Source organism: Littorina saxatilis, linkage group LG8 (assembly GCF_037325665.1).
Source record: "Littorina saxatilis isolate snail1 linkage group LG8, US_GU_Lsax_2.0, whole genome shotgun sequence".
Taxonomy (NCBI): Eukaryota; Metazoa; Mollusca; class Gastropoda; order Littorinimorpha; family Littorinidae; genus Littorina; species Littorina saxatilis.
Window position 1 is genome coordinate 54,067,591 of NC_090252.1, and position 15,444 is coordinate 54,083,034.

Here is a 15,444-nt window from a genome sequence, read left to right on the forward strand (position 1 = left end):
ATACAGTGGGGGGGGGGGGGGGGAGTACATACTGCTGTATCTGTATATGTAGATGTAGGTGTTTTGTCCTGTTACAGTGGGGGGGGGGGGGGGGTGGAGTACATACTCATGATACTGCTGAATCTGTAGCTGTAAGTGTGGTTTGCACTGTTACAGTTGGGGGATGGGGTGTATGTATACTGATGTATCTGTAGCTGTAGGTGTGTGTATTGCATTGTAACACTTGGGGGGGGGGGGGGGGGTACATACTGATCTATCTGTAGCTGGTGGTGTGTTTTGCACTGATGCACACTTGGGGGGGGGGGGGTGTACATACTGCTGAATCTGTAGCTGTAGGTGTGTTTTGCACAGTAACACTGGGGAGGGGGGGGGTGTACATACTGCTGAATCTGTAGCTGGAGGTGTGTTTTGTACTGTTACACTTGGGGGGGGGGGGGGGGGGGCGGTTGTACATACTGATGTATCTGTAGCTGTAGGTGTGTTATGTACTGTTACAGTAGGGGGGGAGGGGGGGGTTGAACATACTGCCGTATATGTAGCTGTAGGTGTGTTTTGCACACAGGGGGGGGGGGGGGGGGTTGAACATACTGCTGTATCTGTAGCTCTAAGTGTTTTGCACTCTACACGGGGGAAGGCGGTGGAGTGTTGTACATACTGCTGTAGGGAAGTTTTGTACTGTTACATTGGTGGCAGCGGGGGGAGGGGGGGTGTACATAATTCTGAATCTGTAGCTGTAAATGAGTTCTGTACTGTTGCAGTGGGGGGGGGGGGGGGGGGGGTTGTACATACTGCTGTATCTCATAATCTGTAGCTGTAGGTGTGTTTTGCACTGTTACACGGGGGGGGGGGGGGGGGGTTGAACACACTGCTGTATCTGTAGCAGTAGGTGCGATTTGAGCTGTTACAGTTGGGAGGGGGGGGGGGGGGGTGTACATACTGCTGTAGCTGTAGGTGTTTTTTACACTGTTACACTTGGATTGGGGGAGGGTTGTACACACTGCTGTATCTGTAGGTTTGTTTTCCACTGTAACACTGGGGGGAGGGGGGGGGGTTGTACTGCTGTAGCTGTAAGTGAATTTTGCACTGTTACACTTGGGGGGGGGGGGGGGGTGGTACATACTGCTGTATCTGTAGCTGCATGATATACTGCTGTAGTTGTACGGGGAGGGGGGGTACATACTGCTGTAGCTGTTAGTGATTTTTGACTCACATGCGAAGCAAAAGTGAGTCTATGTACTCACCCGAGTCGTCCGTCCGTCCGTCCGGACGTCCGGAAAACTTTAACGTTGGATATTTCTTGGACACTATTCAGTCTATCAGTACCAAATTTGGCAAGATGGTGTATGATGACAAGGCCCCAAAAAACATACATAGCATCTTGACCTTGCTTCAAGGTCAAGGTCGCAGGGGCCATAAATGTGTTCTAAAAAACAGCTATTTTTCACATTTTTGACTCACATGCGAAGCAAAAGTGAGTCTATGTACTCACCCGAGTCGTCCGTCCGTCCGTCCGTCCGTCCGTCCGTCCGGACGTCCGTCCGGAAAACTTTAACGTTGGATATTTCTTGGACGCTATTCAGTCTATCAGTACCAAATTTGGCAAGATGGTGTATGATGACAAGGCCCCCAAAAACATACATAGCATCTTGACCTTGCTTCAAGGTCAAGGTCGCAGGGGCCATAAATGTTGCCTAAAAAACAGCTATTTTTCACATTTTTCCCATTTTCTCTGAAGTTTTTGAGATTCAATACCTCACCTATATATGATATATAGGGCAAAGTAAGCCCCATCTTTTGATACCAGTTTGGTTTACCTTGCTTCAAGGTCAAGGTCACAGGAGCTCTTCAAAGTTGGATTGTATACATATTTTGAAGTGACCTTGACCCTGAACTATGGAAGATAACTGTTTCAAACTTAAAAATTATGTGGGGCACATGTTATGCTTTCATCATGAGACACATTTGGTCACATATGATCAAGGTCAAGGTCACTTTGACCCTTATGAAATGTGACCAAAATAAGGTAGTGAACCACTAAAAGTGACCATATCTCATGGTAGAAAGAGCCAATAAGCACCATTGTACTTCCTATGTCTTGAATTAACAGCTTTGTGTTGCATGACCTTGGATGACCTTGACCTTGGGTCAAGGTCACATGTATTTTGGTAGGAAAAATGTGTAAAGCAGTTCTTAGTGTATGATGTCATTGCTATGTAAGCATGTGAGTCGTATGGGCTTTGCCCTTCTTGTTCACATTTTCTCTGAAGTTTTTGAGATTGAATACCTCACCTATATATGATATATAGGGCAAAGTAAGCCCCATCTTTTGATACCAGTTTGGTTTACCTTGCTTCAAATCAAGGTCAAGGTCACAGGAGCTCTTCAAAGTTGGATTGTATACATATTTTGAAGTGACCTTGACCCTGAACTATGGAAGATAACTGTTTCAAACTTAAAAATTATGTGTGGCACATGTTATGCTTTCATCATGAGACACATTTGGTCACATATGATCAAGGTCAAGGTCACTTTGACCCTTATGAAATGTGACCAAAATAAGGTAGTGAACCACTAAAAGTGACCATATCTCATGGTAGAAAGAGCCAATAAGCACCATTGTACTTCCTATGTCTTGAATTAACAGCTTTGTGTTGCATGACCTTGGATGACCTTGACCTTGGGTCAAGGTCACATGTATTTTGGTAGAAAAAATGTGTAAAGCAGTTCTTAGTATATGATGTCATTGCTAGGTTTAGTTGTTTGACCTTGACCCTGAAGGCCAAGGTCATGTAAAGGTCAAGCATGTGAGTCGTATGGGCTTTGCCCTTCTTGTTTATACTGCTGTAGCTGTACGGGGAGGGGGGGTATACTGCTGTAGCTGTTAGTGATTTTTGCACTGTTACAGGGGGGGGGGGGGGGGTGGAGTACATACTGCTGAATCTGTAGCTGTAAGTGTGGTTTGCACTGTTACACTTGGGGGGTGGGGTGTACATACTGATGTATCTGTAGCTGTAGGTATTGCATTGTAACACTTGGGAGGGGGGGGGGTACATACTGATCTATCTGTAGCTGTAGGCGTGTTTTGTACTGTTACACTTGGGGGGGGGGGCGGTTTGTACATACTGATGTAGCTGTAGGTGTGTTATGTACTGTTACAGTAGGCGGGGAGGGGGGGGGGGGGGGTTGAACATACTGCTGTATCTGTAGGTCTAGGTGTGTTTTGCACTCTACACGGGGGAAGGCGGTTGAGTGTTGTACATACTGCTGTATCTGAAGCTGTAGGTATGTTTTGTACTGTTACAGTGGTGGCAGCGGGGGGAGGGGGATGTACATAATTCTGAATCTATAGCTGTAAATGAGTTTTGTACTGTTACCGTGGTGGGGGGGGGGGGGGGTGTACATACTGCTGTAGCTGTAGGTGTGTTTTGCACTGTTACTAAGGGGGAGGGGAGGTGTACATACTGCTGTAGCTGTAGCTGTAAGTAATGTTTGCACTGTTACACTTGGGGGGTTGTATATACTGCTGAATCTGTTGCTGTAGGTGTGTTTTATACTGTAATACTGAGGGGGGGGGGGTGTATACGGCTGTATCTGTAGCTGTAGGTGTGTTTTGTACTGTTACAGTGAGGGCGGTAGGGGCGGGGGGTTCTACATACTGCTGTATCTGTAGCTGATGTGTTTTGCACTGTTACACTGGGGGGGGGGGGGGGGGGTTGTACACACTGCTGTATCTGTAGGTTTGTTTTCCACTGTAACACTGGGGGGAGGGGGGTTATACTGCTGTAGCTGTAAGTGAATTTTGCACTGTTACACTTGGGGTGGTGGTGGTACATACTGCTGTATCTGTAGCTGCACCCAGCCAGCAAGACATTAGCGGCCGATAGTCGGCCGAACACCCTTCAAAAAGTCGGGCAGGTGACGTCAAAAGATACGACGCGGGTGTTGGCCCGAATAACTTTTGCAAAGAGGCAACGAGGAGGCCGACAGGCGGCCGAACACCTGTACTATGGCGGCACGCATCCGGTCCGATGTTAATCGGCCCGATGGCTTGTTGGACCTGCGGCCCGACACCTTATGCCGACATCGTCCCGATGTCTTCCCGCTGAAATCGATATCTTCCCGATGTCGGCATAAGGTGTCGGACCGCAGGTCAAACAAGTCATCGGGCCGATTAACATCGGACCGGATGTGTGCCGCCATAGTGCAGGTGTTCGGCCGCCTATCGGCCGCCTCGTTGCCTCTTTGCAAAAGTTAGTCGGGCCAACACCCGCGTCGTATGTTTTCACGTCACCGGCCCGACTTTTTGAAGGGTGTTCGGCCGATTATCGGCCGCTAATGTCTTGCTGGCTGGGTTGTGCAGATGGGACATTTCTTTTCTTTCATTTCAATTTTATGAATTATCGGATTTAAGCCAATAGTATATCAACTTACAGAATCAATTCATTAAAATAATCTAACCCTGCAGCAACGATATAGATTCATTTTAATTGTGTATTGTGTACGTGATTGTGTTTCCATTTATTTAAGGTTTATTTATTTTATAATGTGTATTGTTGCTGCTATTAAGATTATTATATTTAAGATTGTAAGGCGCTTAGAACTATTTTAGGATTTGCGCCCAATAAATACCCTTATTATTATTATTATTGTTGGTATGCCGTGTCCAAGTAAAGGAATGGTGTTATAATAATCATGTCCCAGGTGCAGAAAGTAGGCTACTGTGCGATCCACCTTGACATTGGTAAGGCCGACAACATAATTATTTGTTTCCGATGACATAGCTAACAAAAAATTACGGTCGGTAGGTCCGGGTTCTTTGTCTTATTTTGAAGCTTGTTTTTCATTTACACAGACGCACATGGGTTTTTATTGGCAAATGTCTGTAACATCGAACTTTGCTATTTTTTTTCATTTTTTTTTTCAATGGGTTCAAAATTAGTTCTGGGGTACGGAGAGAAAAATGGGGTTTGTCTGGTTTCGGATACAATTTGTTTTTTATTGTGTTTTTTTTTATTGGGGATGGGAGGGAGAGGGGAGGGGGAGGCAAAGGCGAGGCTGTCTGCATTTCCTGCCGATGTTTTTACATCGCTGCAGTGCGAGCTGACATGTACAGCATCACATTAAGCCTCCCCCCACCCCCCCCCCACCCACCCCCCAAAAAAAAAATGTAATCGATTCCCTGACCTGACCTATTTTTGTCTCCTCCCAAGCACTCTTTTTGGACACTTTGCCTTCAGAGCTACGCACAAGACAGGGGAGGAAGGGAACTGAGCAAAGTGAAAATGCATGGTGTCTGAACAATAAATGTGTCACCTAGCTGCATGCACTATTTCTTTCTTCATTGTCAGTGTAATACTATTATTACCCCTCCCCCCCCCCCCCCCCTCTCTCTTTCTCTCTCTCTCTCTCTCTCTCTCTCTCTCTCTCTCTCTCTCTCTCTCTCTCTCTCTCTCTCTCTCCTGGCGTTTGAGTTTTAACTTTTATAGTTTTCTATTTTAGTGTAAATTGGTAGGGTTTCGTGTGTTTGTCGTCCCAAGGACAGATTGTAAGAAAAGGCCCAACCTTAAATCTTTATCCTTGTAAAATAAAGCTCAGTCTCAGTCTCTCTTAGTCTCGGCCGCTCTGACGGGGATAGCCGGACACTGAAACGGCTCTGACGGGGATAGTTTAGGGACACTGACTGAAACAGCTCCGACGGGGATAGTTTAGGGACACTGACTGAAACAGCTCCGACGGGGATAGTTTAGGGACACTGACTGAAACAGCTCCGACGGGGATAGTTTAGGGACACTGACTGAAACAGCTCCGACGGGGATAGTTTAGGGACACTGGAACGGCTCTGACGGGGATAGTTTAGGGACACTGGAACGGCTCTGACGGGGATAGTTTAGGGACACTGTGCTTGCCCTTGAGTAGCTGTAAGATTCTGTGATGGCTTATATAAATTCTGGAGGATGTAATTTTGGTGCTATAAAGAACCGACGCGCTCACAAAACAAAACGAACACTAGAATTGGAAAATTAATTAAAGTTTATTGAATACTTGTCGATGTCATGGTAATCCGGAATCAGCTCATAATATCAATATATAAAAGGCTAAACATAAATCTATGGAGAGGCTAAGTAACCTATATCGGAGCGTGGCGGAAAAACTAAACTAAGTTTAGTTTTGTGAATTAAAGCTAAAATGTGAAGTAGAAAGGACTAGTTTGAGTGAGAGTGCAGAACAGTAGAGTGTGAAGCGTGGAGCATGGAGCGAGAAGCGCGGAGCGGTGAGCGAGAAGCGCGGAGCGAGGTGCGAGAAGCGCGGAGCGGTGGAAACTGATAGAAAAGAAAGAACTAAACTTAGAATTCGAAACATCAAACTAAACATCAAAGATGGACGTCAAAATGGCGGCCGAAACAAGATGGCGGCAAATCAATAAAAAATCACCAAGACAAAAATATGTTAGAAAAACCCTACATAGAATAAACGTAGGACACAGAAACGGAAAGAAGACAAAGAAACGGACAGAAGACACAGAGACGGAAAGAAGACAAAGAAACGGACAGAAGACACAGAGACGAAAAGAAGACACAGAAACGGACAGAAGACAAAGAAACGGACAGAAGACACAGAAACGGACAGAAGACAAAGATTCAAAACGAAAATTACACGAATTCGGTAAATAAAAGAAACATAGTCAGAAATGGATACTCGCCTTTGACAGCATCAATAATCTAAAACAGACTCAAGGCGAGCAACTGAACCTGAACTACAAAATAACTTAAAAACAAAACTGGAGGCTGGCAGAAAACACTGGGCCCCGGAACAGAGCAAAAAAATCTATCTATCCTAAAACATCTTGTTCCGTGAACGGCTTCCCAGTAAGTGACGACGAAAACAGGCTATCCACCACAGAGGTGAACTAAAAATACTGCGCGTTACTACACTATTACTGTTGCAAAACATGCGTCCCGTGCTCTCCGGGGAAAAACTCCATAGGCTGTCCAGCGTGAGCCATACAGGCACATGAAATTAAAATCAGAAAAACGCCGGCCACACTACCTTGTTTATAAATTAGTTCGTTACAATATTTAACGTCATTAAAACAAAACCAAAGTTCGTACCAGGACGCTCATACTTAATAAAGAAAAATAAAAGATAAAGAGCGAGCTAGACCCGCACGCGAACCTACAGAGGTGGTTGCAAAATGGGAACAATTAGGGACAAAAGTGAGAAAAGTGAAAGAAAAGAGGTGAGAAGGAGATCAGAAAAAGGGGAAACCACCACCACGGAAAGTCGCATGCGAGTCAAGCTAGAAACATGACTAAAAAACACAAGCAAAACAAAAAGAATCTAAATACACAGAAGGCTCCTTAGCAGGGGCATTCACATTCCCCCCTCGAAGACATCTTAGTCTTTACAAAAGTCGACATAAAAAATCAACAAAAATCATCGAATACATGCGTGGTTCAAAAACAAAATCCGAAACATTACAGAATCCTTTTGGCATTATCCAAAACGTAGCTGTTCGAAACGCACTCTCATACGTGGTTCAAAATACAAAAAATCCGAAACGTTACAGAATCCTTTCGGCATTATCCAAAACGTAGCTGTTCGAAACGCACTCTCAATGAGTCTCAATCTAAAAAATCACACGTGTTCTTTCAACAAATGTAACATCATATTTCGTCGGTCCGTCACTGTCAACATACCGTGTCAACATTATTCTTACACCTTTACATAAACCGCAACTCAGTATAAAAGACTGTAGTCGCAACCTACAGAAGAATACAAATGAAAAACATCTTCCGTCTTCTTAATCATAAGCACAGGCATCCGCACGCGGGAAGGACTAAACAAACCGATCCATTAAGCGCTTGCCTCTGCCAAGAGCTTTCGTTCCAAAATGCGGAACCAAAAACATATATACAAATGGAGAGAAATCACAAAGTCACAAAATATTTGCATTAAGACGAAATTTTCTCCCCAAATCAAAACAGCGCCACCTGTCAAAAAAGGCGAACGGATTACGTCAGACCAAAACATGCACAAACGGTCTGTCGAAACAGTAACGTTCACTGGAAAAGTCATTGGGTGTCCGGGTCTGCCTTCACCAGCACGGTCAGCTTAGAGATGGGGCGCCAGTAGTAGAAAGTGGAATGGCTCGTCTTCGAGGTGACCTTGACAGTCTTGAGCTTGCAGGTTCGCACGAGTCCATCATCGCTGGGGCGAACCTCCGTCACGAGCCCAAGAGGCCAATCTGCTCTGCATACGGCTTCGTCACGTAGCACGACGACATCTCCGACAGCAACGTTACGTTGGGGAAGAAGCCACTTTCTTCTTCGTTGTGGTCTTCTTCGTTGTGGTCTTCTTCGTACTGGTCTTCTTCGTACTGGTCTTCTTCGTCGTGGTCTTCTTCGTTGTGGTCTGGTCAAAATCCTTTCCATGACATGGAGAGGGTCGGAGATTCTGGGTTCGGCGAGTGTCGTGCGATATACGGAAGCGACTGATTCACCTTCGTACTCGCTGAGACAATGTTCTGTCAGAGACACGTGCATCACGTCATGGACAGACTGTTTTGGCGACACTTGTCCCAGTATCGTCCAACCCAACGGTGTGAGAACGGCGTATGGGTCTCCCTTGATGACTCTCTCTGGCATGAATAGCTCTGCATGATCGTAGCCAATCAACAACCCGGGAGTGCAGCCTTCGAGCAACGGGGGAATCTCGCTGGCAATATGACTCAAATGCTTGATGTTACGAGCGGTCTCTGATGTTGGTATGTTCTCAGTGTCATTGGTGAGATGGTCCGTCGTGTAGAGCGTTTTCATGTTGTGGGAAACATTGGAGTTGAGGGCCTTGACACACAATCCGGTCACTCTCTGACATTCGATATGAGTGTTCTGAGAAGTCATAGTGTTCAGCCTCAATGACGCTGGCTCAGAATGAGTGTTCAGCTTGTCACTCAAAGATTCAGTAACGAAGGAGATGCAAGACATGGTGTCAAGCAGCGCGTATGTCGTATGCTCTACCGTGGGATTCTCTTTCGTCGAAACTCTGACCGGAACAATCATGGTAGCTCTGACTGGTCTGTCTGACTTGTTGGTCGTCGCGAATGCTGATCCAGAGGCAGAAACACGGGCATCTTGACTGATACAGACAAACCTTGAAGAATCTGGCGGTCCCCGGGCATTCCGTTGCTGATTGGGAATCTTCTTCCTGTAGCTAGGCGCTCCATGCAGCATAGTGAGATGTGGGCCTTGGCACTTGTCGCATATCGCCCTGGTAGTGCAGTCTACACTTCTATGGTCAGTCTTTCTGGCACAGGAGAAGCACAAGGACGTTTCGTACATGAAGTGTTTCCTGTCCTCAACGGGAATCTCATCGAACCTCTGGCATCTGAGTAGAGGATGAGAAGAAGAGCTGGTCGGAAAACGAACGGTACAAAAGGGACAGACTTCGTCGCAGTTCGTATTCAGGACAGTTTTCGCGTGATGCTGACAAAGACATTTGTCACACTCTTGACATGCAGATGCAGTAGAACAATCCGTACTGTACGATGTTCTCTTGGGGACTGATGAACTGGCGGTCTGTGAGGTGGAAGAGGCGGCAGATTTGCTGGAGGAGAAAAGGGGCTCGCAAAGGATGTCTGCCTCTGTCTTGATGAAAGCTGACAACTCCTCAAAGGTAGGGTAGCGTTTCTTCTCGTTCTTGGTCTTGTTTACTTTCCGCACCCAGTTTCTGACCAACCAATCTGGAAGCTTGCTCATGAGTGTCTTGTGATAGGCTTGGTCTTCCAGATTCTGTAGCTGGCCTATCACTCGGCTCGCCACAAGGCATTGTCCAAGAAAGTCCGAGAAGGCACGGAGGGCTTGTCCATCTTTGGGTTTGATTACCGGCCATGCATCTAGTTTCTCTCGGAAGGCTCTGGCAACGACGAAAGAACTGCCGAATCTTTCCTCCAGCGTCTGAAGGGCCTGCTGATAGGCCTGGGCATCCCTGATCAGAAAGAGTCCCTTGACCGCATCCTTCGCCGGACCGTCCAAGTACTTCTCCAAGTAGAGGAGCTTTTCCTCTGCAGAAACGCCCTGCCGCTCAATCAAAAGAGTGAATGAGGACCTCCAGAGAGGGTACGTCAAAGGATCTCCTGAAAACGTAGTGGGCTCCTGCGTCGGTAACCTGTTGATCAGGAGAGCCTCAGCTAGAGTACGAGCTAGGGCAGAACCCTCGGAGAGCGCTGGCTGGCCTTGCATCTGAGGAAGGTATGCATCTTGCCCGTAGTAGACGTCTGAAGGGCTCGTGACCGGAGCCTCTTGAAAACCATGCTGTGTATAGTCAGTGTCAGGAGCAAAGCTAGCAGCGTGGTCATATTGCGGCGTTTGCATGGGAGGATGCATGACAGAAGGCCCATATGCAAAGCTTGGCACATAGGTCGGAGACTCTCGGGAGGTCATGGCAGGAAAAGGACCAGGGAAAGGCCCGGGAAAAGGTCTCGCTGATGGATTGAGGGATTTGTGAGGGAAACGGGAAGGCGCGTAGATCTGGCGAGGACGATCTTCGTGGCTTGGAATCTCAGCTTTGACAAACTGAGGCCGAAAGGAGGTCGCGAATTGGCCTCCGACTCTTGTCGTCATCGTGGTGGCTGTAGTCATCGTCGTAGTGGTAGGAGCCGTGGCTGTGACCGCTGCTGGAAGTGGGTGAGAAGCGGAGACAGGTTGAGCAAGGGTCCTGGAGATGCCTCGAAGAGTGTCGCGGATATCCTCGGCGGCCGACTGGAGATGCGAAGGGGCATAAGCCCTGACCTCCGTGGGCTTCTGAAGTGGCGGGAGTCCAGGCTTGGCTGCCGCAGGCTGATGTTGCCCAGAGACGAGGGTGTAGGCTTCCGGCTGGTGACGCGGGCGGGCGTAGGTGTCGGCTGTCGCAGGCTTATATGTATCTTGTGTGTGCTGTGTGTGCCTATCATACCCTACCGCCACATCTCCTATGCTCTCTGTGTGTGTACCTACATGCAGGGGGTTGTGAGTACCTAGGTACCTATCAATGGGGCTGTCACGAGGTAGTTGGGGCATGAATCTTTCTCTAGCCCTTTGCTGGTCTTCTATGTCAGTTTTAATGATCTTAAAAACGTCATGCTCTTCTTGCATCTTGCCTTCTCTCTCCACCCTCTCTAGTGCAGCCTTAACTTCCTTTTCTTTTTTCCTCAAAGCTAACCTTTCATCTTGAGCTTCTCTCTCTAAACGAGCACACTCTCTTTCCAACTCTCTTTCCATCTCTGCCTTCTTCTCAGCAGCCAAAACACGCTCTCTTTCCAACTCTCTTTCCAACTCTCTTTCCATCTCTGCCTTCTTCTCAGCAGCTAAAGCTATGGTCCTAGAAGCCTTCTCCTCTAAAAGCAAAAGAGTCTCTTCTTGTCTGGCCCTTTCATCTGCGACCATTTGCTGGGACCTAAATCTTGCTGCGCTAACCGCCAAAGAAGCATCTAGAGAAACCTCTCTAGCACCTCCAGAAGCGACTGTGGAAGTCAAGTCCGAGCTGGAGGCGTACGGGTCTAACTTGGGAAAGAGTCTGTGATATTGTTCTTTGAGCGTCTCCGTTTGCATGTGCATATCGCTCAGATCCTCTTCTATAGCTACATCACTTTCAGCCACTTGACAAAGCCTCGAGTTCGCTACATTCAGCTTGTTTAGGTGCTCACAGAGGACTATTTTATGAGCTTTAAGGGCTCTTCTTTGGTCTGGTGTCTCCCTAAAAGCTGTGCACAACTCGCTGATCATATTCTTATGAGCTCGGCTTATGGCCCAGTACTTGTCTGACAGTTCCCTCACCTCAGCATTAAGTCTAGCCCTAACAATGGCGGGGCCTCTTTCTTCTCTACTTCGTTGAGCGAGATGCTCTGCACTTGCAGCCTGTTGGGAGGGCTCAGTTCCTAAACCTTCCTGTGTAGGAGAATGTTCAGCTTGAGAGGGAAAGTTATCTGAATTCAAAGTGTCTTGGGTCTGAGTGGGTTCAGCTAGAGACTCTCCCTGAGCGCCATCACGGTCGCCTTCATTCTTACGACTATCAGTGTCCGAAGCAAAATGTTCATCCCTCTCTACCTTCAAAGTGTAAGGGGATAGCTCGGCACTCTCATGAGAAGGTAATTTCTCATCCATACTTTAAGTCAAGTGAAAACGTAGAGGTTAACAAAGACTTGCGAAATATAGAGAAACAAAATTCAAAACGGCACACCTCGGGTCACTCACTAGAGGGGAAGAAAATACGAAATACGAAGTGTGCAATGCTATGGTCAACAAACCTAAAATAATGCCTAAGTTGCTCTGCTCTGGGCCCGACAAAAATAAATTAAAATATTGTTCGCTAGATACGAAACACAGTTCCTTTAAGACAAAAGGTTCATGATCTCTTCACAAGATTCGTAAGGATAAGAAGTTCAAAAGTCAGTGGCCCTAAACACAGGCCTACAAAAGTTCATAAAGTTCTTTGTCGAAAACAATCCAAAATGTTCCAAAAAATATCAGAGTTTCCACTGTGCTTGCCCTTGAGTAGCTGTAAGATTCTGTGATGGCTTATATAAATTCTGGAGGATGTAATTTTGGTGCTATAAAGAACCGACGCGCTCACAAAACAAAACGAACACTAGAATTGGAAAATTAATTAAAGTTTATTGAATACTTGTCGATGTCATGGTAATCCGGAATCAGCTCATAATATCAATATATAAAAGGCTAAACATAAATCTATGGAGAGGCTAAGTAACCTATATCGGAGCGTGGCGGAAAAACTAAACTAAGTTTAGTTTTGTGAATTAAAGCTAAAATGTGAAGTAGAAAGGACTAGTTTGAGTGAGAGTGCAGAACAGTAGAGTGTGAAGCGTGGAGCATGGAGCGAGAAGCGCGGAGCGGTGAGCGAGAAGCGCGGAGCGAGGTGCGAGAAGCGCGGAGCGGTGGAAACTGATAGAAAAGAAAGAACTAAACTTAGAATTCGAAACATCAAACTAAACATCAAAGATGGACGTCAAAATGGCGGCCGAAACAAGATGGCGGCAAATCAATAAAAAATCACCAAGACAAAAATATGTTAGAAAAACCCTACATAGAATAAACGTAGGACACAGAAACGGAAAGAAGACAAAGAAACGGACAGAAGACACAGAGACGGAAAGAAGACAAAGAAACGGACAGAAGACACAGAGACGAAAAGAAGACACAGAAACGGACAGAAGACAAAGAAACGGACAGAAGACACAGAAACGGACAGAAGACAAAGATTCAAAACGAAAATTACACGAATTCGGTAAATAAAAGAAACATAGTCAGAAATGGATACTCGCCTTTGACAGCATCAATAATCTAAAACAGACTCAAGGCGAGCAACTGAACCTGAACTACAAAATAACTTAAAAACAAAACTGGAGGCTGGCAGAAAACACTGGGCCCCGGAACAGAGCAAAAAAATCTATCTATCCTAAAACATCTTGTTCCGTGAACGGCTTCCCAGTAAGTGACGACGAAAACAGGCTATCCACCACAGAGGTGAACTAAAAATACTGCGCGTTACTACACTATTACTGTTGCAAAACATGCGTCCCGTGCTCTCCGGGGAAAAACTCCATAGGCTGTCCAGCGTGAGCCATACAGGCACATGAAATTAAAATCAGAAAAACGCCGGCCACACTACCTTGTTTATAAATTAGTTCGTTACAATATTTAACGTCATTAAAACAAAACCAAAGTTCGTACCAGGACGCTCATACTTAATAAAGAAAAATAAAAGATAAAGAGCGAGCTAGACCCGCACGCGAACCTACAGAGGTGGTTGCAAAATGGGAACAATTAGGGACAAAAGTGAGAAAAGTGAAAGAAAAGAGGTGAGAAGGAGATCAGAAAAAGGGGAAACCACCACCACGGAAAGTCGCATGCGAGTCAAGCTAGAAACATGACTAAAAAACACAAGCAAAACAAAAAGAATCTAAATACACAGAAGGCTCCTTAGCAGGGGCATTCACAGACACTGAAACGGCTCTGACGGGGATAGTTTAGGGACACTGAAACAGCTCTGACGGGGATAGGTTAGGGACACTGAAACGGCTCTGTCGGGGATAGTTTACAGGACACTGAAACAGCTCTGACGGGGATAGTTTAGTGACACTGAAACTCGGCTCTGACGGGGATAGGTTAGGGACACTGAAACGGCTCTGTCGGGGATAGTTTACAGGACACCGAAACTGCTCTGACGGGGATAGTTTAGGGACACTGAAAGTGCAGTGTGTGTTCTAAAGCTGTCACCGTTGCACGTGTTACTCAGCAATGCTGCACTGAGTTTACTTGTCCTGACCGGCCAGTCGGTACACGTACGTCAGTTTAAACTGAACCGGAACTTGATATCCCCTTGCCCCGCCCCCTAAATCAGCCACTCGATCCACTGAGAGACCTTCGGAGGCAACACACTATACGCGCGACCTCTCTCTCTCTCTCTCTCTCTCTCTCTCTGAAACATGTGATAGTATTTTCGAGATCGAATTCTCCGTTTATTGTTCTTTCTCGCTATTTTCGTCTCTGTTTTTTTCCTTGCTGCTATTCTTTTGTTTGTTAGATTTTTTTCGTTTGGGGAGGGGGGGTGGGGTGGCGTTTAGGCCAAAAAAAAAAATTGTCTGTTTAGGGTAACCCGACCGACCCTGTCGATTTGGCGCCGACCCAAAAACTTTTTTTTGATTTCAAAAAAAAAAAAAAAAAAAAAGAGGTAAAAATGCTAAAAAGAGACATTTGGCGTTTCTTTCTCTCCCTTTCTCTCTGTTTTATTTATACGTTAGTTTTGAAACATGTATTCATCAAATATAAGAAGTGAATGTACAGCCAACATAGCATTTACAAACAAACAAACAAACAAAAAAAAAAACAAAAAAAAAACCCTACCTACCTACCGACCCTACTTTTTTTGGTCATGTTACCCTAAACAGACAATTTTTTTTTTTTTGGCCTTAGTGTGTAAGTGCACACGGAGTGTGTGCCGTGTACGTGTGTGTGTCAGTGTGACTACAGTGTATGTCACAGTAGTGTGTGTGTTTTCTTTTGTTTTGCCGGTTATGTTTGACATGTAGGCTTAATTGTATCGTGTCGCTCTTTAGCTTCGGGGTGAGACTGTAACCGGATTTGTTTTTATTGTTCATATATCGCCAATGGACAGTTATGAGTCTCTCTCCCAGTCTCTCTCTCCCAGTCTCAGTCTCTCTCTCAAAATAAAGAATTGTCATTCGTCATTCTCTCTCTCTCTCTCTCTCTCTCTCTCTCTCTCTCTCTCTCTCTCTCTCTCTCTCTCTCTCTCTCTCTCTCTCTCTTTCTCTCTGTCTCAGTGTCTCTCTGTCTATGTCTCTGTCTTAGTGTCTGTCTGTCTCCCTCTGTCTATGCTGTGACTTTTGTACTTTTCTCATCCAAGTTCAAGTAAAAATATATGGGAAACCCC

At 45.9% G+C, this 15,444-nt stretch overlaps 1 long non-coding RNA gene across 1 annotated transcript in view; it reads left to right on the forward strand.

Annotated features, from left to right (window-relative positions):
• Window positions 1-14,740, forward strand: part of LOC138973841 (uncharacterized) — a 146,401-nt gene extending 131,661 nt beyond the window's left edge. Inside the window, exon 2 of the long non-coding RNA XR_011458183.1 lies at window positions 14,618-14,740. This is a non-coding gene — a long non-coding RNA (uncharacterized lncRNA). The remainder of the gene's footprint in view (window positions 1-14,617) is intronic.
• The last annotated feature ends 704 nt before the right edge of the window (window positions 14,741-15,444 follow it).